A 27150-nucleotide genomic window follows, 5' to 3' on the forward strand; every position below is an offset into this window, starting at 1 on the left:
GTCTTCAGGGTAGTGTTGGCTCAGTGAATAAGTTGTAGGAGCTTAAGGTAGCTTCTAGGAGTTATAGTAGGAATGAGGACCTTTAGATTTAACTCTTGTTTACGTAGGGGATAGAATTGTATCTTCTAACGTAGTGTTGCGGTTGATTTAGTCATAGCGATGACTTATACTTGTGTTTGAAGATTTGACAAGTATTAACCAAGGTTGCTATGCTCCTTAGGTTATGGATTCACAAGGAGGACGAGCTAGGGGTCGAGGCAGACCCAGAGGCAGGGGTAGAGCCCGAGGTAGGGGCAGGATTCCTCCTCCTGTTGAGGAGATGTTTGAGAACGATATCGAGGCATCGAATGTTGGGCTGCCTATCCCACTTGTTGTGGAGGTTGTGAATGTTGAAGATCCCACTCGTTTGTCGAAGTTGGCAAAGGAGATTTCGAGATTGGGAGGAGTTCCATTCCAGGGAGGTACGGATCACATGTTGGCAGATCAATGGATCGAAAACATGAAGACCTACTTTGAGATGGTCGTCTGCGACGACATTGAGAAGAGAAAGATTGCCACATTTATGCTCTAAGGAGATGCGCGGGTATGGTGGAATGGCACACAGAGGGTGATGGACGTGTCCACCATGACCTGGAATGAGTTTGTGGAACTGTTCAGGAAGAAGTACTTTCCGCCTTCAGTGAGGGAACAGTTGGAAAGGGAATTTGTCTCGTTAGTCCAAGGGACTAAGAGTGTGAGGGAGTATGAAGCTGAGTTCTCAAGGTTGTATCGCTTTGTGCGGCAGATGGATGCTGAGAGCTTAGCTATGAAGTTTCAGTGGGGACTGAATGCTTCAATCCGGCGCGATGTCGCTGTTCTGGAACTGAAGACTGTGGAGCTCATTTTCGTAAAGGCTATGGCCATTGAGCAGGAGAACTTGATTTTCCAGGAACAGGAGTCGGCTGACAGGGACCTTCGAAGGAAGGGAAAGGCAATTGTTGTGAACAATGAAGGGACAGATAATCAGGGAGGGTTCTGGAAGAGGCAGAGGACTCATCAGCAGGCGCCAGGTAGAGTGGCAGCTGCACCTGCTGGGGTTGCACCTAATGGGCAGGTGGCACCCTTAACATGTTATAACTGCAAGGAAGTGGGCCATATGGCGAGGCAGTGTTTGAAGCCGAAACCTAGGTCGTGCTATAATTGCGGACAAGTAGGGCATTTGGCTAATGAGTGTACCCGACCTCGGGGTATGAGACAGAGGGATCAGCAGAGGCAACATCCTCAGGGACATGCGAGGGTAGTTGCTATTGGCCAGCAGAATGCAGGGGTGCAAGGTACCTTATCTGCTTGAATTTAATCTTGTGTAGATGAAGTGCTTATCTGCTTGAATTTAATCTTGTGTAGATGAAGTGTGATAGTAGAGTACCGCATCTCTTTGTGCTAGTGTAGTGATAGGTTTGCCTGACGTTTATAGTTAGACCTTTTGGTATGGTATCTTTTGGGAAGGGGTGATCGTTGAGCATTTTGTATTGCGTGTTGCATACTTCACTTTTGTGGTAGTTGAAATTCTTTGCAACTCTGTGTGCGCGCAATACCATGTGATGATTCATGCGTGAGTTGATTTAGGCTAAACCTTATTCTAAATGTGTTTTGAGGCGGTAGGACACTGTGTGTAGCGATGCATGCACCATTACTTTTATGGTAGAATGCACCAGGGTGGCGATACTAGGAGGGCTACCCGTATCCATGTTCGAGCAAGGCAGGTGGTACTTGAGATGTGGGGACTATTCCTAAATCTACATGGATCACTCAAAGTGCGAGTGCAACCATCGTTGGTGGTTGAATTTCATTCTGTATGGTTGACTAGCTCATTGTTGTGTGGAGGCTGTATGGAGAGAGCAATTCTTGTTGGGGATCGAGAATTGGATTTGAGCTTGGTTTATGCGTACTTTTGGGAGTAGTACGTTTAAATTTCGGGACGAAATTTCTTTAAGGGGGGTAGAATGTGATGCCCCGGAAATTCATAATTATTTTCTGAGGATTTTCCAGAATTAATTTTATAACAGTTGGACGATTTCGTGGCTTGTGGACGGAGCGGAAGTGTTTCGGACGAATTTTTATTCGAAAAGTATGGTTTTAGGGGGTTTGAAAAGGTTGACTTTTTATACGTTGGGATTCTCCGAAAACTTCCTTCACGAAAGTTGTAGAGCGCGTCGATACGAGTTCGTGGATATGTGGAACGCGAGAATCGGAGTTCGTATGAGGAAGTTATGGTCATTGGAAGGAATTTCCATTTTAGTATAAATAGAAGTTTCCCGAAGGAGAAACTTACTATTTTCATTTCCTTCCATTTCCGGAAACTCATTTTTTCTCTCCCTTTTTCTCTCTCGGTCGATACCTTCAGTATCGAAGAAAACCGTCTGACCCGACCCGGACCCGGTCGATCCGACCCGACGTTTCCGACGAGCTCCGGCCATCTCCGGCGACGAAATTTTCCAGACAGGATCGTCTCCGCCGTCTGGTGGTCCCTGTGGTGTTCTCTAGCGCCGATTCTCGGTGGTAGCGGCGGTAGAAGGCGGTGCAGCCTTGTGTTTTCGGACCCGGCCGGAAAACACAACTCCGGCGACCTCATAACTTCAGGCTTCTTGGGTTGAGTTCAGAACAAGCTCCCTGGTCGATCCTTGGTGTTTGTTTCGACCGGTTTACGTGAAAATTCGATCAACTCGGATTGGATCACTGTTCACGGCTTGTGAGGTAGTTTTCGATCCCTTATGCTTGTTTTCTGACTTCGATCCAGTTATGAGAATTCACAAGCATGCTTAGATGAAGCTTTTTGATGTTGGGAGTTTTGTGAAATAATGAGTTTTTGGCCGGCGGCGGTGCACCACCGTCTGTGGTGGCGTTCCGGCGGTGTTCCGGCCACTTAAGGAACTGGTTTTGGTATTATATATGTTCTACTCGTTGATACGAGCGTTTTGATATATAATATGCAAATTTTGGAGTTCGTATGGAATTGTTATGATTTTTGCAGTTTCATACCGATCGATTTATTCGATCCTTGAGGATTTGAGCATCCGATCGACTTGTGATTTTGACATATCGATCGTATAAGTGTTCCGGAGACATTGGATGGTCTCGGATGTGGTTTCGCCTCATTTGGCGTCACCTTGGGAATTTTGGTTCGATTTAGGGTTTCGAACGTTATCCCTTGTGATTCGTTGACTGAATGAGAGCTGTAATTCCTTAGGTACGTGACGTAGTACTCCGTGGACGGCTATTTTGTGGATTGGCTGCCTTGTCCTGAATTGAAGACGCAGCGGGAGTTTCGAGGTGAGTAATCTCACAAGGTTCATTAATGAATGGAATACCTGTATCGTTTGGTGAGTAAATCTCACGATATTTGTTATGAGTAGGATCGATATTTGTTATGAGTAGGATCGATATTTGTTATGAGCAGGATCGATATTTGTTATGAGCAGGATCGATATTTGTTATGAGTAGGATCGATATTTGTTATGAGTATGATTACCCTATCGTCTTGGAGTTATTAGGTTAACTATGACTATAGTTGGTATTAGTGGTTTTCTGTGTGGATGGATGACTATGTGTGTATATATATATATTATGGGATGTATATATATACATATATATTCATGTATTAGTGGCTTCGTTGTGAATCTCTGTGATGATCGCTATCTATGTGATGACCAGCGAAATCTCTGTGATGATCGCTATCTATGTGATGACCAGCGAAATCTCTGTGATGATCGCTATCTATGTGATGACCAGCGAAATCTCTGTGATGATCGCTATCTATGTGATGACCAGCGAAATCTCTGTGATGATCGCTATCTATGTGATGACCAGCGAAATCTCTGTGATGATCGCTATCTATGTGATGATTGGCGATATCTTTGTGAATCTATGTGATGATCCTTGAAATCTAAGTGATGATTAGTAGGATGATGCAAATCTAGGTGATGATCGGTGGAAATCTGTGCGATGATCAGTGTGATGACTGCTCGGTAGCGGAGCTGAATTGTTATTAAGTTAACAAAGATTGAGAGGACTGCTGTGATGGTTGGGGCTACCTACAGACGTCAGAGTGTGGGACTTCGATGACTACTTTGTCTTGAATTGTTTGACTTAATGTGACCTCCTGAACTAAATTATATGCAGGGGTTACTATGAATTGTTTTGCTTGTTTTGATATGTGATTGCCTTGATTTCTCCTTGATTGTATTGATTGATGGTTTGATTTACATTAAGAGCCATAAGGGTTATGAACTGTACTCTATAGTGAGGATAGGAAGGTGATTCATTGTTCTTCACCTTTGATGTCATGTTGATGACAAAAGCTCCTAGGGGGGAAAATGGGAAATGAGTGTGATGTTGAAATTCGCCGTAGTGCGTTAGGATGGCGTTAAACATTTCTTGAGGAAGTCTTGTTTGACCGAAATTTGTGTAATTGGTTTTGAGTTACTCATACGAGCTTCATAAGCTTACCGGGTTTGTTGTGTGGAACCCGGTGCACTATTCAATGGAATGGTGTAGGGGTTAATCCTGCAGGTTGAGGAGATCGTGGCTGAAGCTGAGGTGACTCCTGTGCAGCTTTGTGGTAGGAAGCTATCTTTGTGACTTTACCGTTGATAAGGACTTCCGTTGTATAGTTACTCTGAGCTGCATTTACGTTTTATTTTGTTGTTGACAATTTATTTCGTAAGCATTGTAATATATAACTCTATGGAGCGAGTTTATATTAACTTTGAGGGTTCAGGGCATCAATATCTGTGTAAGTTAAAGGGAAAAAGATTTCCAGGTATTTTGTTTTGATGACTGGACGTTCACGCATATATAATTATGGGGTTATATATATCGATTTTCTTGTGTGTAAAAATCAGGGGCGTGACACTTTCATTTATGCTCTGATAAAATGAGTCAACAAAATAGATCGTCTCCTTGACTGGATAGACAATCGTTAACATCCAATGATCACTACATAACAAAACTTCTTATAGTAATGAACTTCATATATGACTAGTGATTAAAAATAGTAGTATTGTTAATAAATAAAGCACGTTTCTCTATTTCTTACCCGGAGTTGTAAGGGATAAAGAATATCTGATCATTCTGTGCTCCTTTGAATCGGTCTGCTAACTTACGGGATCTTACAAAACTTGTCCCACACCATGGAGCAGAGATTACAGCAGGATCAACAAAACTAACAGAGCCTACCATGTCTAACTCTTCAAGCACAGTATATAAGTACCTACAATGTTTCAAATTCAAATAATCTCCATAAACAAACTACAAAATAAAAGATGAAGAACAAACATGTAATTTAAATTCTACGCGCACACACACACATATATATGAATGTACAGATTACCTCATATAAATTACTATGCAAGTGGCTGATAATTTCTCCATGCCTCCAAGCTGTAAGATATCTTCATTCAAGATGTGAGTGGGTCGAGGTGACCCAAATACTCTCTCTTCCATATCAAACACAATGCAGTTCCCATTCATCTTAATCATATTTTGTGCATAACGGCATAATATTTTCAATGATTTTGGCATTCCATGAAAGTCCACGTCTGGGGCTTTAGGGAGTTTTTCAACAGTATGCTTACGCTTTCTAGGAATCTACAGTGACACCAGAAAATATATTAGGAATTCTTGGTAAATAACAAAACATGCATGTGTATATATATTCCAAAAAAAATATAACAATAATAAAACCAAACTATTTTAATCACCTCCACTCCCGTTAATATGACTAGATGTTTAGGCCAAGCCATCACATAACCTACAGTTTGGCCTACAGTGAATATGTCATCATCTTTAATAGGGAAAGGCAAAAATGCTTTAGCGTCTATAACTATATCAACTACAACCCGTTCATTGCCTTTTCCTAAAGGAACACCATGAATGGTTGGGTTGGTTGCATCAATTTCTAGTACGGTACCACGCGTAACTATATTATCAACCAAGTCGACAGCTAACTTGCATGGTTTTCCCTTCAAGAACAAAACAAATGCATTATATTACTAAAGGTCAGCTCCTACCAAGTCTTAAAACCTACTGAGTTTGAACTAATTAGAGCATTCAACACGTACCTTTGAGTTTTGGCTTTTTTCTTCTCCATTGTCTTGCTCATGAATATGGACAAACTGCTTCTCTGAATCTTCCATGCTGTTCCCCTTGGCAGATGAGCAACTAGCCCTCTCAGATGCATTCCCAGCAATCTAAGGAGTACGCTGAACTTGGGAAAGGATGGGGCCATTTAGTTGAGAGTTTGACTTTAGGGCTGCCTCTAATGCTGCAAACCTTTCCGCCCAAAACTTGTTTAGATCTGTCACAACTTTCTCTCTTTCCCCTCTCTCCTCGTCAAGTATCTTTTTAACACTCACTCTAACAGCCTCTTCAACATTCCCTCTTCGGCGTCTAGGTTGGTTAAAATAAACAGTTGGAGTCACATAACCTCCCACTCCTCTAACTCTTCCACCATGCTCGGATATTTCCAATGCCATGGTCAACACATCATTACTACCATCTACCTTCAACATCCCATCACTCACTTGTTTCTTTAATTCATCCTAAAATCAGCAACAAATCAGTAACTAATGAATATTTAAAAGAAAAAATGTTCAACTGTAGCAAAAAACTAAAAATAAGATATCACTCCTTAACTTGAAATTCATCAAAGATACGATAACTGAAATTATCCAAATATCTGGAAAGAAAAAGAAAAAGAAAAAGTTTTTCAACTTACAATTCTATCTCCCAATTGTTTGGCCTTTTCATTTGGGATATTTCTAGATTTATCCTCATGCGCTTTCTTCCACAATGTAGCACGATCGATATCCTTAGGATCCATTGTTTTCAACTTCACAGAAAATAGGTTAGTTTAATGACTTTAGTTTTTAATGATAATTATTTTGGTACACTCATTTTATTAAAAGTGTACTAACCAATTCTTTGCACAAAAAAAAAAAAAAGGGTACTAACCAACTCATCTTCTAAACCAGCATATCCTAACCGTGACATACGATGAGGATACTTGCACAATGCCCATCTCTCACTCTGTTCATTATGTAGAACCTATAAAGGGACATACAGAAAATATGCAATTAATGTGCATAGAAATTGATATAGATCAATATTCGCATTGACACTAGAAGAACAATTAACTTACCTCCCAATCCTCATATAACCTAGAAGACACAAATGCTTTCCAGTCTGCCAGCTCAATGAAGTTGTACTCCTGAGGGGGTGAGGATAAGAGTTCCCTGATTTCTTTAAAGGGAAGAATAAATTGACTCGTCAATCTAAACTTGAATTCTCTCCATTTACAAGCTGCGGATGATAACTCCATTTTTTTGCTTTCTGGACCAAGCACAAATGCTAGCTGCATTAAAATGGATCAAAAGTTAGGATACATAAATTAAATAAGTTTAGTTGTTCCAGAAAATGCTATAAATTTGTCAAATAGTAGATTGGCAAACCTCAACAGATTCCCAAAGCTTATTTTTTGACTCAGCATCCACTTTTTTCCATGTTGGAATAGTGATTGGGATCTTGGTGCGTGCTAACACTCCTATATAAGATTGCATCTCTTTCGCTGCCTTTCCGTGAGGTTGACCTTTTTCATTGTACTCCACATTCTTTCTAACACCCAAGAGTTTTTGCCTCACAATGCGATGCATTGTGTTGATACCACGCTTGCCCTTCTTTTCTTTGGTGTCAGTTGAACTTTTACATGTAATAATCTCCACTGATTCATTGGAAATAGTCTGCTTCTTTTCATGCGCACAAACCGGTGCCTTAGGAGATGTAGCAGATGGACTTTTCGATTTATTTGCAGTCAACTTTCTCTTTAGCCTAGCCATCACAAGTTTCTTCTTAAGATCAGAAGCAGGGGGTTTCCTTTTAGGAGAAGAAGACGATTGCAGCTTTGAGAAACCCATACTTTGACTCCAACTGTACTTTCAAATCTGCAAACACCTTTAAGTTAGTTACTTTTCAAATAAAAAATGCATCAAACCAAAGTTACCAAAATAAGACTTCCAATTGCTAATGCCTTAGAAAAGTAATTAATAAATAGATAGTAAACATTCAAAAAGTCATAAAGAGTACATATTATGAAATATAGATCAAGTAGCTACATCAAATTAGAACAAAAAGAACAAAGACAAATGGCAAGTCATAAAACATAACAGATCATCAAGCTTCATCAATCCATATATCCTCACAATCAGCTCGCATGAAGTTTGTATTGTTCTCATCGACTAAATCATCAAAAACTTCATTATCTGGTAAACCTCTTGAAAATGGTTGATGGTCATCCAAATTGTTTCCCAACTCTTCATCATTGTCACAGCTACGATAATCTCTATCAGGAGTCAATACTACAACAGACCATCTAGAATCTAAAGGGTCTTCAACGTAAAATACTTGTTTGTCATGAGTAGCAACAACAAACTGATCACGCTTATGACCAACCTTACTCAAATTGACCAAAGTAAATCCTAATTCATCCACTTTAATACCACTATCTGCAACCCAATCACACTTGAAAACAGGAATCCTAAACTTAGTATAGTCAAGAACCCAAATTTCCTGAATTACCCCGCATAACCACTTGCCTGAAACAAAGGGGTTCTTGTCTTTTGCACTTGCTACTTGCATCGTTTTAGCAAATAGTCTCACTCCACTGTTCTGAACAGATCGCACATTGTCACGTGCCTTCGTGTAAAAATGAACCCCATTGATCTTTTATGCATGATACTTTAGTACATCTTTGTTTGATTTGTCTGCCAACCATCTTAAGGTGTCTGATATGCCATGATTCTCACGTGTAAGATTATACGCAATCTTCCAGTTGTACCAAAAGAAAACAAAAAACAAAACAAAACAAAAAAATTAGTAACTGAACAGTATGCTTATCTTGAATCCATGTAAAACAAATCATAATTTATTTGAAAAAAAGAAATATAGAAAGACAAACCAACTTTGAAACAGTCGTTACTTGCTCTTGGAACCATTTAACAAAAGTCGCCATATGCTTATCCTGCAGCCACCTATCTTGCTTTTTAAATCTTGGATAAGTCATCTTCAAATAATCCATATGTTCACTGTAATGAAGTTGTTCAAACCACATATTACAATTGGAATTATAATAGAGAAAACCATCAGAGAAGGAATAATTAAAATCCGAGTGATGTACCACTTACTCAATATAAGGTTGGACTTCATCTGTATTCACCAATACAGTGAGATGAGCTTGGTTAAATAACACATCAGTTACTGATTCTATAAAGGCTGCTGAAGTAGGCTCTGATCTGCCATTATTCTCCGTTGAAGGGATTCCAACTGTATTGAGGTTAGACGAATGTTTTGAGCAGTACTCTAAAGCTTCTTCAGCAACATAGCACTCTGCCATACAACCTTCTGGTCTATTGCGATTCCGTACATAGTCCTTTAGCACTTTCATAAACCTTTCGAATGGATACATCCATCGAAAGCAAACTGGTCCGCAAAGTCGAACTTCTCTAACAAGATGTACAACAAGATGTACCATAATATCAAAGAAACTTGGTGGAAAGTACATCTCAAGTTGACATAATGTAAGCACCACATCCTCTTGTAACTTATCCAATGTAGAAACATCCACCACCTTATCACATATGGCATTAAAGAAGAAACACAATCTGGTTATTGCATACCTCACTTGTTTAGGCAAAACTGAACGTATAGCAATAGGAAGCAATTCTTGCGTTAAGGTATGACAATCGTGTGATTTCAGGCCAAGAAGTCGCAAATCTTGTAAGGAAACCAGATTTTTTATGTTTGAACAATAACCTTCAGGAACCTTCATGCCAAAGAAACTAAGGCATATAACTCTCTTCTCATCCTTTGTTAAATTCCACCAAGCTAGAGGCAGTTTCTTTTCCCCGTCCTTGGGTTTTAAATTAAGCTTTATACCCATGTCAACGAGATCTAAACGGGCTGCCACTCCATCTTTCGTCTTCCCAGGTATGTTTAGTAATGTACCAAGTATACTATCACAAATGTTCTTCTCCATGTGCATAACATCAAGACAGTGTCTCACATAAAGTTTGTCCCAATACTCAAGCTCAAAGAAAATTGATTTTTTCTTCCAGCAGCGTTTAACACTATCATTTACATGTTCATGATCAGCAGTTTTCTTTCCCTAATTAGGTCTAAATCCTTCAACCTTTCGCAATACCTGCTGTCCAGTCAAAGGCACAGGAGCTGATCTCAATTCCACTTTTCCATTTGTTGTAAGCTGTTTCCGATATGGATGATGATGAGACAAGAATCTTCGATGATTAATATAACAAATTTTCTGACTATGCACCAATGGCCATTTGTTTCTTCACCACAAATGGGACATGCATTATAACCTTTTACAATGCATCCAGACAAATTACCGTAAGCCGGAAAGTCATTGATCGTCCATAATAAAACAGCCCTGAGTTTGAAGTACTCCGCTCTATATGCATCATACACTTCTTCTATTCCAACCCAAAGAGATTTCAGATCATCAATAAGAGGTGCTAAGTACACATCTATATTATTTCCAGGTTGTTTAGGACCTGAAATAAGCAAGGTTAACATCATGAACTTTCTTTTCATACATAACCAAGGAGGAAGATTGTAGGTAACCAATATAACAGGCCAGTAGCTATATCCACTACTTACTGAACGGTGGGGATTAAAACCATCTGTTGAAAGACCAAGTCTCAAGTTTCTTGCTTCTTCACCGAATTCAGGCCACTTATGGTTTACTAGTTTCCACTGTGGAGAATCAGCAGGATGCCTCATGTGGCCGTCATTCTCCCTATCACTTGCATGCCAAGTGAAATTCTCAGCTATCTCACTGGTTTCGAACATCCTTTTAAACCTGGGAATGGGTGGAAAATACCACAACACCTTCGCAGGAACCCCCTCCTTCACTCTTTTATCCTTGCCTAACTTTCACCTAGAAGCACCACATGTAGGGCAAGTTGTTGCATCTTTAAAATCATTTCTGAACAAGATATAATCATTGCAACATGCATGAATTTTCTCATAATCCATGCCCAAAGCGCTCAAAGCCTTCTTTGCTTGATACATAGAAGAAGGTATCCCATGACCTTCAGATAGAAATTTCCCAACCATAATTAACATTGAAGCAAAACAAGTATCACTCATCCCAAATTTTGCTTTCAAGTTATAGCATTCAACAAGAGCAGATAGGTTGGTAAAGTTTCTACAGTCAGGATACAAGGGCTGGTCTGCATTCTCAAAGAAATTGGTAAACTCATTGGGGTGTATTTCAGAATCATCATGCATATTATCATCCATATGCACTGAGTCTGAGTCAATCACAGGTTCATGTTCATCTACACTATTAGCTTCAGGTTCATGTGTATTACCAGGACCACGTTTACATGTACTATCAGCACGGAGTCCAAGTTTGAAGCTGACTTTGAAGGTTCTCCATGCCATATCCAATTCTGATAGTTTGGTGTAATACCATAGCTAAACAAATGACCTTTGATAATTCCAATGCCAAAGTCTTTTGTATTTCCACAATCCCAGCAAGGACAAGGAATCCTATTCTCACATCTAGCATTTTCTATTGCAAACTTTAAGAACGCTTCAACCCCTATTTCATACGCCCGTGATCTTCTATCCTCAAGCATCCATGACTTATCCATCTTAAGATTATTACACAGGAACAAGAGGTCCATTTACAAAACAATACTTTATCTTAAGCAAAAATAAACAACTAAATAAATAGACAGAAAAGTGTTACTCCTAACAGATATAGATTAGCATGTAGAGAAATCACATCATTAGTTTCTTTAATGATTTATGTCAATAAAGCAGAAGAGTCACATATTTGGACAACATACATATCAGGCATAATTAAACAAACATATCGGGATAATTAAACATATATCAACATACATATCGACAAACATATCAGGCAAACAAACATGTCGGGATAATTAAACACATATCAACAAACATATCAGGCATATTTAAACACAGCTTTCACTACACAAACAAAAGGAAAAAGTCAACATAAAGGGTAATTACCTTAAGCAGAATCAAAGTAATCCAAATCCTTTTACCAACCAAGTAGCATCCCCAAATAGCAAACCCAGCAGATTAAGAAATTGTACCTGCCCATGATGAAGTGAACTGATCAATTCCAAGAAAAAAAACAAATAATCTATTTTAATCCATGAAAACATCAAAGAAGAGTTTGCAGGTTGGTCATTAGAATTATTAGAGCGATATTTGATGCTTGCATTGCTATAGAAGTGTATTGAGAAAATAAAGGATTGGAATTAGAAGGAGCATTGAAAACAATCAAAGTAACACAAAGCTCTAGCTAGCTACTGCAGATTTAATATTATGCAGCAGCTGCAAAATAATTAAAAGGGTATGTTGATGGGATGGCTGACATTAACTCTAAAAATAAAGCTGTTCTTATGGCTGACATTTCATCTGATATTTGAAAACAAACTCCATTATACACCCCAAGGCAAAAACAAATAGAAGAACCTTAACTAACCAATTGCTAGAAACTGATCTATACCCAAACTCAACAAATTCAGACCAGTATAAACACATGAATTCCATCAAACAAGATCAACACGATGATCAAACAAATTTTCCTGAAGGCAATAAGCTGCCACTGAAATTGAGGCTTTCACAAATGAATCAAATACTCAATGACCAGTCTACTACAAATTCTCTGAAGGATAAAACTTTAAAGAATGAACAGAAAAAATACAGCTTTACAGAAACAACCGACTACAAAAGAAGAAGCACCAAAAGCATATCTAAGTTTTCAAAAGTAAAATCCCCAAGAAAAATAAATTGTACATGATTAAGGACTACGAGAACTACTAACATGAGATTCATAGCTAGAAACCTTGAAAACAAAATGAAACCAAAACAAAATGAGCAAATCGGATAGATAACAATACCAATGCAGGTAATTTATAGAATTTGTCAATAGCTTATAAATGTTCAAAATCAGCGGATAGAGAAATAAATCAAGGATATAGAGCTTAAGTAAAAGAATAGCAATACAAGTGTACAACAACTCAAGTGAAAAGTCATTAACACACAAATGAAAATTTTGGGCGTCCTTGGTACAATAAAAGTCAGAAACAAAATGAAAATAACTCCAGCACCCCAGAAACAATGACGTGTCCACTGGTCTTTACAGCTAAGATAAACTAGTTTTGTAGGGACTTAATTATTTGAGTTACATTGATATTTTGTAAGCATAGTGAGATTATGCATACATAAAACAAGTCTCACACACTAGGCTCTTCCAGATGTGCAGAATTCAAGTACATAGGTATAGGTTATACAATATCCCAAAGTCCCAACACATAAGGTGAGGTCGAAGTTAAATGATCACACCAGTCAACGCCGATATTATAGTAAGCCTCACATTATTATCATGCAAAATATATAAAGGAGCTTTATGGTTGTTTTTTTTATTGAGTTTTCAATTGATGATGAAGAATATATAAAACTAAACAAGTTAAGGAGTAAAATCTATCCTAAACTTCGCAATCTGTGAGCACAATTATTTGTCAATTGTCTGGTTTTGTTTAGTGATAGTTGCGTCATTATAGGTCTAAATCTTAACTATATATATGCATTAGAGTATATATAATATGTTGTATTAAGGACATAAACCTGAGGATTCATCAGAACCACTAAATGTTTAAGAATCTTTAGATTAATTTTCATTGAAAACTTTCTTCTACTGCCCTCATTAGTCTTCAGGGGTTGAACATAGTTGTAATGACTTGGGAGGAAAGTAAATGTTTATGGTAAAAATTGAATCTAAAAGTACGACTTCTAACCATTCCAGAAACCTAAAAGCAATGATGGGAAGAGACATATACCCGTATGCCCATAATCTAAGCACATTCAATTATAGCTTGATAACTGGCCTGCAGTAGGGTTCACTCAGGAAAAATGAGTAGCTGGAATGGAATAGGAAAACTACATGCATAAGCTTTGTTTCCTAGAAAAGATAGTCATATCAATGCGTTATTACTTAGCTCACCTTCACAATTGTAGACGACAAGTGAGAATGAAATTGTAGAAAAGAAGGGTTTTCTTGTTGCTGGTGCCTTTAGCCTTTCATAAAGTCATATTAGACAAAATGAGGAAAACCAATCCTGTGTGCTATGATTAGCCACAAATATTTTGACTAAACAAATCAATTTTCACAAAGTCCTTGAAAAATACTCATCATCATTTAAAAAAGACTTATTTTCATTTTTGAAGGTGCTCTCAAAAGTGCATAACCATACGTGCATGTTAACTTCTTAGCAAATCCATCTTCCTAAGTCACCATTTGAATAAGTTCTTTTCAATTTTTAGGTAAAAATTAGAAATGTTCTTTAAAACCTCGAAAACATGGCCCCTTAAAATGGATCCTCGTGGGAAAGTAAATTCTTATCTCTAACTATAATGTCGAATATGACATTACACAATACACATCCACATGATCCATTTTCCAGGAAAGAAATTACTGATATGATACAAAACTGTACTCGAATCTCCAAAGCAGGTTACCTAAAGGATGAACAAGAAAACAAAACACATATGATATAATTTTACAAAATCAAAATACATAATATGACTTCTCAATTAGTTTCACTGGGATTTGAATAGATCGAAAACATAGGATTGATCAGGCATATCAGTTTTACATCAAGCATTTAAGTTAATCAGTATCAAACAATTCAGTCTCAAGTAGGTCATCCATTGCATGCCCACACATACTCATTTCTTCTTCATTGTCTAATTTGGGATCCCTCTTTGTTTTATCAAGACTGGTACACTATTACTACCAAGATGTAAAGGTTAAGTCATCATGTCCAGAATACATTGGTACTCATAAGTGACTACAGAAGCCCTGAACTACCGGCTTCTTCGAAGAGCAATGGAGAAACATAAATCAATAGAACCTACCACCTCTTTGATAATTTGGTTTAATTAAACTGCAGTACGCATATAACACTAAATCATGGAATGCAACTAGCATAGCCAGAAGAAAGATGAAAATTGGAGATTTAACTGTCCAGGACCTACACTATCCAGTAAAATCCCTTTCTTGACCTACGATAGGGTTCATAATAACAAGAAGCAGCTTGCGCAACAAGATGAAAATGTGTACACGACAAAAAAGAAATCTTGTTGTGTCTACAATAATATGCAGTGAAGATTAAGAAGTGGACAGACCCTCTTCTTATGAAATTCACTAAATCTAAACTGAGCAATCAAACTAGCACCCTAAAGAAAGAAAACAGAAATTAGAAGTTAAGTAATAACAAAAGCCATAATCATGCAGGGTCAGTAAAATTAGTCTGGTCTCGAAACCATACTAAGTTACTAACAAGAAGCCTACATGAAAAAATCTCAATCTTTTCCATCATAATAAAAGGGAAGGCCTACCAAGCATAAGACAATGCAAAATGCTATAGATATGAGGAATCCGATTCACAAAAACATAGTTTGGAGTTTAGAACAACTACTTTTCAGATTTACTGACCTTGAACTGATGATTCAAATTATTCCCAATCCTCTCAGAAAACTAGCTAGTTAACTGGTGCAACAACCATGCTGAAATCAAAATTGAAGTGGTTATAGAGGGACACAAGCTAGCACTTTTGTTTCACGAGAACCACAATTCAATAATACAACCACCCCCTCCCTGCTTTCATCATCACTCAATCCAAACAAAAAATCTCAGCACACAAATTGAAAAGAAAAGAGCATTTTTGAAGCCAAGTATACAGAAACCAGACTAGTTTTTAGGCCTCAAATTCCCCTAAGAGAATTCCTTTGTACAGTCATGAGATCCTATCCATGGAGCCAGTACAGTGTCTGAAAACAAATTCTCCATAGTTATGCTTTTCAATACCACCCTTGTAATCAAAGTTTCAGAAAAGCTGAATGTTTGAATAACACTCCAAATACGGTATTACTACCTAGTACTACTATACATCATAACTGATATGCTAATCTATAAAGCCAAATAACAAAAGTCAAGCACAAAACGTCGAGCGAGAAGAGATTGCCAATTCTAACTCTAAACTAAAGCTGAGTCGACAACTGTACAAAACTTAAACTCAGATTTCCAAACTCCTTAAACACAGTGAACTAGATGACTCTATACTTGGTCCAGCTCTATACTTTACTAAATCAAGTTGGAAAAAGGTAAAGAACAACCACATATTGGTAAAGAAAGAAGTACCCTCTCCTAAGCCCATCGTCCGGCTTTTAAACTAGAGACTTTTAGTCCAACCAGAAGTCTCATTGTAGAGCCTTTTAGATAAATAAAGCATTATTGAAGGCTTGGTATCTCTTCTACCCTTACCTGTCTCTTCTTTTAACATTCCAACTACACTAAACGCAATCGATTTCTTAATATTTTATCACTCTAATCCCAACCTAGCTATCCGTACTCATATTCTTACAATTCCATATCTATCCACCCGTTTTTTCAGCCACCACAAGTAAATTTCCCTAAGATTCTAATCCCTGCTCTAATACCATATTACCAACTAAGGTTCCTCAACTAAAGTATAACCCGAGTTCATATTATCAAGTGGCCATTTAAGCATTGGCATCATCCCTTCCAGATCTTTTTCTTTTTTCTTCTGTCGTTTTCATCTACTTTAGGGATGATGTGAACCCGTAAGCTTACAAGCTATTACCAATCTTAGTGACAGGACCCGCCCCGAATTTCACCCTGAAACCCGAGGTGGCCCTGTGGGGCCCACCTTAGGGATAACTCTACCAAAAATTCGGCAGAGTCACCTCTAAAATGGACTACCCGAAAACCTGTAAAACACACAAAACTCAAATATACAAATCCCAAAGGTTATGCAGAGCAATACTACTATACACAGGGATATAACAGAGGAGTAAAGGATCAAGTGATCCTACACTGCGGAAGTAGTGACAACTATGCCTCAAATGTCATGTACGCCCGACCTCCACTAATTCGCCTGCAAACTGGGCATTAGAAACCGAAAGGCCCAGGGGAAAGTAGACGAAAAACGTTAGCGTGAGTGGACAAAAATAAACAATTTAAAGGAAAAAGGATTTCATACTTTCCCACATTTATTCTCTTTAATAACCGATGCATGCAACAATTAGAAAAATACATTTAGCTTTAAATCCAAGAATTCCAAAACGATAAATCGACTAGCCTCGCTAGTCACCACATTCGAAAACTATATCGTAAAACCGAAATCTCATTTCTCAAGAAATTACGACCAGCCCCGCTGGCTACAGTGAAAATCGGACTAGCCCCGCTAGTCAAGCAACGATAAAATATGGGGAAGAAGTTTCACCATACAAAAGAAGGGAGCCTTATTGGCTCGGGTCGGAGTGTCCCACACTCTAGAGCATCCCATGCTCTCCTCTACTCGCCTACGAACACATAGTAAGTAGGGAGGAGTACTAATAGGCTAGCCAGTAATATAATATATATATATAACGACCCTGGGTATGGTGGTTAAAAACCGATAAATCAATAAAGCTTCCCCATGTCCACGTATAAAGCCAACACGGGTACGATTCCCAACCGCACCCGGAAATTCTCGTAAAGTCGTATAAATTAACAGCGTGTCCCACACGCTAAAGGAATAAATAGGTTGTCAATGAGGCATTCCCAATGCCAAAACCAATGATCAAATAAATAAACAAGAAAATAATTCCATCGAAATCCCATTTCGAAAATCTTTCCAAAAATCTCAAATCCACGAATAGGAATATAATATAAATAGCATAATTCCGGAAATCACCTCGGAAATAATTCGTCGAAAATCAACATCAATTATAATTTCGAATCCGAGCATAACATCTTCATAACCAAAACTCACAACCGGTATAAAACATAAATACTTCATGAGAATCATTAATTAAAAGTAAATCCATGAGGTAATTCGCAATCAACTTTATATGCTCGGAAAATAGGTTAATAAAATAAAACAAGCTTTAATAAATAAATGCATGCATCACTTATTTAAAACAAACGTCCACTCACAGTACTATTGGGCAACCACGCAGACGAGTTCCTTCATCTAACCGTAGCTCGCGACATTGCCCTGTACACAATTATATTTCCATAAACGGTAATCCGATATAATAATTACGAACTTAAACGAAATCCGAAAATCCCTATCTCCAATACTTCTCAAATTCAACCCAAATCTCTTCCACAATTCTAATTCCTCAATTTACATATTCCATAATGAAAACGAGGGAAATCCGACCGTCGGATTTCCTATAATTCCACCACAAAACTCCAAACTTCAACAATTCACAAACAATTCCAAACTCCTCCAAAATTCACCAAACTTCACATATATGCTCTATGATAATTATAGAATTTAACTAGCCAGAATTTGAAATTAAAAAGCTACCCTAGCCGCCGCTACCGCCGCCCACAGTGGCGGCGCCGCCGCCACCATCTCCGATGGCCACCAAAATTTGACAGTAGCACCTTCTCAACACACTGATTCAACTTCATAACTACAACAATTCCAAATAACAATTAAAAACGGCCGAAATCGATCAATGAACAAAAACCCAGAAATCCTCAAGAACCCTAGAATTTCAATTCGTCGATTCGGCATCTACACAACAAATCGTGATACAAGGCCATAGGGGAAATGATCAGTGATGAAAACCGAACCTTCGACGGCGAGATGGGGACCGGAGGTGGCCGGAATCGCCGGAAATCGGCAAAAGTACCCAACTGCCACCGCAGCTTCCTCCGCTCCAAATCGAGGTTCTCCGGCCAAATTGTCGTGAAATACCTCCACAGACGTGACAAGGGGAAGAAACCGAGCTTGGGGGTGGCCGGATTGTGTCCTGGGTCGGCCGGAGGAGGAAGAAACCGGAGGAAGAAGCAATCGGGCCGAAGAGGAAGGAATCGGGGGAGAGGAGAGAGAAACAGCCGGGTAAGTTTCCAAAAATGGAAACTTACCACAGTAACTCGGCTATTTATAGAAACTTACCATGAACAGTAACCGTGAACAGTAATTTTGTATTTCGCTTATAACTTTTGCATACGAGCTCCGATTTTAGCGTACCACATATCCACGCGCTCGGTTTAACGTCCCCTACAACTTCCATGAAGAACATTTTCTCAAATTTTGACCCGAACAAAAAGTCAACTTTTAGGGCCACTAAAAGTACTAAACCGAAAGTAAAAGTGAAAGTAAAGGTCGTTTACCGTCCCAATGACTAGTAAACCGGTGAATTTAGGTTCGGGACGTTACAATCTCCCCTCCTTATAATAATTTCGTCCTCGAAATTTCATACTGTTAAAGTAGAGGTAGCACACACGTACTAATCTGCAATACAACATCCTCAACGAAGGTAGTACTCGGATCATAACTAAGTGGGGATGATATCGCACGATCGATATGCAAGTCTGCTAAACTCATGTAGAAACTAACTTTAGATCTAGTCCAAGAGGTGGTCAAATACAATAAGGGAATCGACATTTAAAAAGTAACAGTCCTCAAGCAGAAATATGACCAGTCACTGTAATCTTGAATACCGCAAGGAATAATCGTCTCGCCCATCAAGAAAACCAAGATGTGGAAATAACGATATAACCCACAACCAGAATGAACTTCTTTTCTTAGTCCCCAAAAGACTAATCAAAACAATATCTCATCCAATGTTTCCAAAACCTTGAAGCTTGTCGACTTATCCTTGGTCAAATTTTTCTCTTACAATCACAAGTCAACTACTTTGACAACCCCAAAGATTTTCCTACAATTCCAACTACTCAAGCAAATCAAAACATGCTTATAGTTCAGATAGCACGAGGTATTGACATTACAAACCATTCGATCGAAATAGTAGCATTCGTAACCTCTTCAATTACGTCACACAGTGAAGATCCACCCCGTTCTCCAATAATATTGTGATAGTATATCAATTCCATACTTAATACCTTTCCCTTCGTACGTGCGTTCATGGGGGTAACCCAACCGCTACTAATATGCCACAAAATAGTCACTGTTAACCAACAAGTCCAAAACAATTAATTTAGCTACCCCAAAACAACACTTCCTCTTTTGCCTGTTGTGCACAGATTATTGATCAAATATCATTCACATAAAGATCCCACAATTGTCAAATATAACAAAGGTAGCTTCGAACAACCTATAAGTTCTTAATCATGTAGTTATGGGGCCACTACACATCCACTGCGTTACCCTGATACCTGACTAAAAATCATTGATCCAGCCTTGAATTTATGTTCCAAGTCGACTACGAAAACTCAATTGATAGTTGCTCTGCTGGCCACACCTATAGTATCTCAAACTGGTTAACTAACATTGTCTCTTGAAAACTTCTTATAAAAATAATGTGGTGGAAAACTTTTCTGACTCAATGTGTTTCAAGGAATCTACTAATTACCAACGTCCCCAATCAAAACTGCTAAAATTCCTCACATGATAGTACTTACGGTACGCAACGAGTACCCAGTCGTTCGAAACTCGGTGCAAAGCAAAAACCATTACTACTCACTCTACTCCAGCCCAAAAACTCAAATCCAGGAGGAGATGCATCACTAAAATTGTTCTTAACAAAGGCTACACTTCTTTAATAATCATAAGTCAGAAATCTGGTTAAATTCATGTCGTTCTCGCTGTCCTCTAATGCCACAATTGATAATTCTACTTCATATACCAATGTAATTCTCACAACCAAAACACCACAATCTGTATTATAAGATACTTGACTGGAATTCTGATCAAACTTAAATAAAATAGCATCCTTAAATAACTAGAAAAACTCTCTCTCATAACTGCTCCACCTGTTCCAAGTAGAACATTTCCAACCATCTGTCCGACATCACCTCATAACAATTCTACTACAGGTATGACATTATAGAAAAGTTCTAAATTCTGTATGTGTCAAATCCTCTAATGGACACATACCTCTAATGGACTATCCAACAACACTAGAAATTTCTCCAAATCTGATCCAAATCTTGACCAACAGGAAAAGAAATTCAACATTTAAAAAGGAAAAATCCTCAGGCTGGAATCTAGTCAGAGGCAACAATCCCAACAAAATTCACAGCATCCCTTGTTGACTCAATAGTTTTAAAGTATAGATAAGCCCTCAAGCATTACCAAAAACTCTTAGCCACTGCTAAACAAAAATTCGTAAAAACTCTTTTGCTCAAAACAACCTGGACAGAAGGTCGAATAAGAGCCCAAATAGAAAAACTCAAAGTCACTTAATTAAACAAATAACACTTTGTATACCACAGAAACGGAGTCTACTTCCCAAGATAGGAAAATATGATATCGAAGAGGTTCATTGTCTGATGTTACAAGAATCAATGGAAATCAGTTATGTCAAACCACGTTGAACTTGCAAGTACTAGAATATAGCCAACTCCTTTTATTTAACTTAAGGCCAAAACTGATAAACAACAATTGCCCTTACCAAAAAGAGGATAAGATAACCACAAATCCACTCCTCAATCGACGCTTAACTTATAAAATTTCAGCTACAACAAGAATTCCTATGACTTCCCTGTGCTAACCAAAATTGCACCAAAAACTTTCCAAATCTTCTCACCAAGAATTATTCCAATAACATAACTCAATCAATTTATTTCAACTCAACTCCTACTTCCTCTTCAAGTCATCTTACCTTTAGACAAGTGGTGACCGGATCTCACTCGTACCAACAACTCCCTATACATTTTCAATTAAGGGTCACCAAAGTGGCAAAACTCGCTTAATCCCTCCAAAGGAATCCATTACATATAATCGATTCAAGCAATAATCAATCCCCCCAAGGTAGCTAACACAATTCAACCTTCCAGGCTCGGTGATTCAAAACTCGAATCAGATTCCATATCACAAAGTAATTCCGTTTGAACTTCTAAGAACACCCAACTATATCACTATCACTATTCCCCAAATTTACGTACAACCGTTTCACTCATAAATGGATAAACAAAGGAATCCATTTGAATAATACCACATACGAAGAGTTGATTCCAACTCTCCCAATTATTTACCGACCAAAGTTGTAACTCTATTATAAAACCTTAAGCATTCTTCCGATTCTTGCACTTCAAGCACATATCAACTGTAAAAGCCCATTCTTGTTAATCTCCCTACTCGCTACCATCCAAGACTCAGGTAGACAAAACTATAAGTCATGGTATCAAAAATCAATCTCTTTTATTTCGAGCAAAACTATGCTCATACACCTTGGTTAGGTCAACGACCCAAATCGACAATTTCTAAAAATCTCGTCCTACTTATATCTCTCAATTACTATCATCACTTCTCACTTGCCATCATCAGTGACCAAAGTCACTTGAAAACAAATACTCTAGCCATAACAACCCAGAATAATTATTCAATTTTCTCTGTAAATGGTTTCCAACAATGAGGTTCTCAAAGAACCACCAAAAACTTCCAATAATATTTCAAATGTTACTTAACAACCAATCACATCACAAAACACCTTTCCCGAAACTTGGTTCAAAGTCAAAACCACCATTATTACCAAGTCCATTTCCACCCACAATCCTGATTCCCGAAGCAATCATATCATCTAGAGACAGCCCAAAGCTATTGTCGCTCGTCTCAGACACTCAAACACAACTCGAACTCTGGTTTCCGCACCTTAATCCCTGCCCCAACAAACTTGTTGGCATCAAGGAAAAGACAACCACAACATTTTCCTCGAATCACATTTCGTAGCACAATTCGAAACTGTAGAGTAGTTTTACTCTACCATCACCAGGGATAGGCGCAAGACAGTTAACCAATCGAATACGCAAAGAAAGTCCTAGGAGGTCGGCGTACAAGAGGCATAGCACCAGAAGAAAACCAACTGACTTTGTACCTTACACACTTGATGAATACCACAGCACCGAAGAGTACACGATGGGGAACCGCTGCAGTCGGGCCATCACTCGAGAGGTACTGGGCAACACCAAGTATATAAGGTAACAGAATAGAAACGAGTCTACAGAACCTAACAACCTAATGCTCTGATACCAAATTGACAGGACCCGCCCCGAATTTCACCCTGAAACCCGAGGTGGCCCTGTGGGGCCCACCTTAGGGATAACTCTACCAAAAATTCGGCAGAGTCACCTCTAAAATGGACTACCCGAAAACCTGTAAAACACACAAAACTCAAATATACAAATCCCAAAGGTTATGCAGAGCAATACTACTATACACAGGGATATAACAGAGGAGTAAAGGATCAAGTGATCCTACACTGCGGAAGTAGTGACAACTATGCCTCAAATGTCATGTACGCCCGACCTCCACTAATTCGCCTGCAAACTGGGCATTAGAAACCGAAAGGCCCAGGGGAAAGTAGACGAAAAACGTTAGCGTGAGTGGACAAAAATAAACAATTTAAAGGAAAAAGGATTTCATACTTTCCCACATTTATTCTCTTTAATAACCGATGCATGCAACAATTAGAAAAATACATTTAGCTTTAAATCCAAGAATTCCAAAACGATAAATCGACTAGCCTCGCTAGTCACCACATTCGAAAACTATATCGTAAAACCGAAATCTCATTTCTCAAGAAATTACGACCAGCCCCGCTGGCTACAGTGAAAATCGGACTAGCCCCGCTAGTCAAGCAACGATAAAATATGGGGAAGAAGTTTCACCATACAAAAGAAGGGAGCCTTATTGGCTCGGGTCGGAGTGTCCCACACTCTAGAGCATCCCATGCTCTCCTCTACTCGCCTACGAACACATAGTAAGTAGGGAGGAGTACTAATAGGCTAGCCAGTAATATAATATATATATATAACGACCCTGGGTATGGTGGTTAAAAACCGATAAATCAATAAAGCTTCCCCATGTCCACGTATAAAGCCAACACGGGTACGATTCCCAACCGCACCCGGAAATTCTCGTAAAGTCGTATAAATTAACAGCGTGTCCCACACGCTAAAGGAATAAATAGGTTGTCAATGAGGCATTCCCAATGCCAAAACCAATGATCAAATAAATAAACAAGAAAATAATTCCATCGAAATCCCATTTCGAAAATCTTTCCAAAAATCTCAAATCCACGAATAGGAATATAATATAAATAGCATAATTCCGGAAATCACCTCGGAAATAATTCGTCGAAAATCAACATCAATTATAATTTCGAATCCGAGCATAACATCTTCATAACCAAAACTCACAACCGGTATAAAACATAAATACTTCATGAGAATCATTAATTAAAAGTAAATCCATGAGGTAATTCGCAATCAACTTTATATGCTCGGAAAATAGGTTAATAAAATAAAACAAGCTTTAATAAATAAATGCATGCATCACTTATTTAAAACAAACGTCCACTCACAGTACTATTGGGCAACCACGCAGACGAGTTCCTTCATCTAACCGTAGCTCGCGACATTGCCCTGTACACAATTATATTTCCATAAACGGTAATCCGATATAATAATTACGAACTTAAACGAAATCCGAAAATCCCTATCTCCAATACTTCTCAAATTCAACCCAAATCTCTTCCACAATTCTAATTCCTCAATTTACATATTCCATAATGAAAACGAGGGAAATCCGACCGTCGGATTTCCTATAATTCCACCACAAAACTCCAAACTTCAACAATTCACAAACAATTCCAAACTCCTCCAAAATTCACCAAACTTCACATATATGCTCTATGATAATTATAGAATTTAACTAGCCAGAATTTGAAATTAAAAAGCTACCCTAGCCGCCGCTACCGCCGCCCACAGTGGCGGCGCCGCCGCCACCATCTCCGATGGCCACCAAAATTTGACAGTAGCACCTTCTCAACACACTGATTCAACTTCATAACTACAACAATTCCAAATAACAATTAAAAACGGCCGAAATCGATCAATGAACAAAAACCCAGAAATCCTCAAGAACCCTAGAATTTCAATTCGTTGATTCGGCATCTACACAACAAATCGTGATACAAGGCCATAGGGGAAATGATCAGTGATGAAAACCGAACCTTCGACGGCGAGATGGGGACCGGAGGTGGCCGGAATCGCCGGAAATCGGCAAAAGTACCCAACTGCCACCGCAGCTTCCTCCGCTCCAAATCGAGGTTCTCCGGCCAAATTGTCGTGAAATACCTCCACAGACGTGACAAGGGGAAGAAACCGAGCTTGGGGGTGGCCGGATTGTGTCCTGGGTCGGCCGGAGGAGGAAGAAACCGGAGGAAGAAGCAATCGGGCCGAAGAGGAAGGAATCGGGGGAGAGGAGAGAGAAACAGCCGGGTAAGTTTCCAAAAATGGAAACTTACCACAGTAACTCGGCTATTTATAGAAACTTACCATGAACAGTAACCGTGAACAGTAATTTTGTATTTCGCTTATAACTTTTGCATACGAGCTCCGATTTTAGCGTACCACATATCCACGCGCTCGGTTTAACGTCCCCTACAACTTCCATGAAGAACATTTTCTCAAATTTTGACCCGAACAAAAAGTCAACTTTTAGGGCCACTAAAAGTACTAAACCGAAAGTAAAAGTGAAAGTAAAGGTCGTTTACCGTCCCAATGACTAGTAAACCGGTGAATTTAGGTTCGGGACGTTACACTTAGTCCCCCAAAGTTTGAATTACAATGAAGCTTCTCATTATCAACATCATTAATAGAAACAGAGAACAAACAAAACATAAAACCAGAAAATCATACCTGAAGCAAAATCCAAATAAGCGATTCCAGAATCCTAAACTAATCCATTGGCATCCTCAAATAGTAAACCCCACAAAGAACATATTGTACCTGCAAAAGAAACTTTGAATTAATTCATAGCAACAAAGAAACTTTAAATATATTCATAGAAACAAATAATGTCAATCAAATAAAGTGGCAGAGAACTAGTAAACCCTAAACCATACTATCTAATAGTTTAGCCAACATTATTCACTCCAAATTGAAAACCAAACTCTAAACATACATACCTAATCCCAGATTAGCCTTCAATTGAAACACAATTACTCAGGAGAACTTTTTGATTCAGACGAGAGGAATTTTTTTTTTCTTAACTGATAGGCAAGAGGAGCATAAAGAGTAGTGTGTTTGATCGTGTATAGAAACAGGGAATGGAAAAAAGGGAGGGAACTAAACAGATGTGGAGGGAAAATTTCATTATATATATTCGATCAAAACAGGTTTATATTTATAAGTATTACCTCCCATTTCATCAGAAAGCAATTGACCAAAAAAAAAATTGAGAAAGCAAAAATTCTTACCTCAATTAGGGAGGTCTTGCAGGCCGGTGGCTGACCTTCCATGGCAATTCTTCGCACATTAGATAAGGAATGGTGACATCCAACTGCGAAATCTCGTAGTTCCTCTGATCCATCTGCTCCATAGTTTCGTTCCTAGACTTGGCAGTGGCCTCAATTTATCTAACTTCCACAATCATTCGTCCTCTACCCCATAAGCCACCGCCGACAATCCCCCATAAGACAACCCCCATATATGATGCGTGCAAAAGCATTCGCCAATTTAAACCCTGAAAATGTCGAGCGTTAGTATAGGATAAGCAGGGATCGTTCTAAACCGGGGATTGAGGGTACTTACATGTGACACAAAAATAAGAGAAAGAATTTACAAAACAAACGAAAATAACAAGTATATATAAACAACAATTCAAAATTTACAAAGAATCCAAGTTATAGTTAAATTAGGAATCCTACTCCTACTAGAATACATTTTACAAGTCATAGTTATATTAGAAATCCACACACACCAAGGATTACTAGTCATACTCTAATTAGGATTACTTAATCTACAAGAAAACATATTAAAGACCAAGTCAAACAAGGAATACAAGTTTAAAACTAACTCTAACTATTTTTCCTAAAAATTAGGAACCAATCCCTAAAAAATAGGAGCACACCCTAAAAAGTAGGAAAACATCCCTAAAAATTAGGAAACACATAACAAACACATATACACAATACTATTCACGGAGACACTATTCAAGAATTTAATTAATTATTTTCAGATTATTTATTTTATTATTTATGTGAACATGCTATCTAAAAATCCTAAAA

At 38.4% G+C, this 27150-nt stretch overlaps 1 long non-coding RNA gene across 1 annotated transcript in view; it reads right to left on the reverse strand.

Moving 5' to 3' along the window:
* The window catches only part of LOC112169465, a 32136-nt gene extending 5569 nt beyond the window's left edge, over positions 1-26567 (reverse strand). The window contains exons 1-2 of the long non-coding RNA XR_005801224.1: positions 26341-26567; positions 25781-25870 (exon numbers count right to left, since the gene is read on the reverse strand). This is a non-coding gene — a long non-coding RNA (uncharacterized LOC112169465). The remainder of the gene's footprint in view (positions 1-25780; positions 25871-26340) is intronic.
* Positions 26568-27150: the final 583 nt, after the last annotated feature.

Source organism: Rosa chinensis, chromosome 6, assembly GCF_002994745.2.
Source record: "Rosa chinensis cultivar Old Blush chromosome 6, RchiOBHm-V2, whole genome shotgun sequence".
NCBI classification, from domain to species: Eukaryota; Viridiplantae; Streptophyta; class Magnoliopsida; order Rosales; family Rosaceae; genus Rosa; species Rosa chinensis.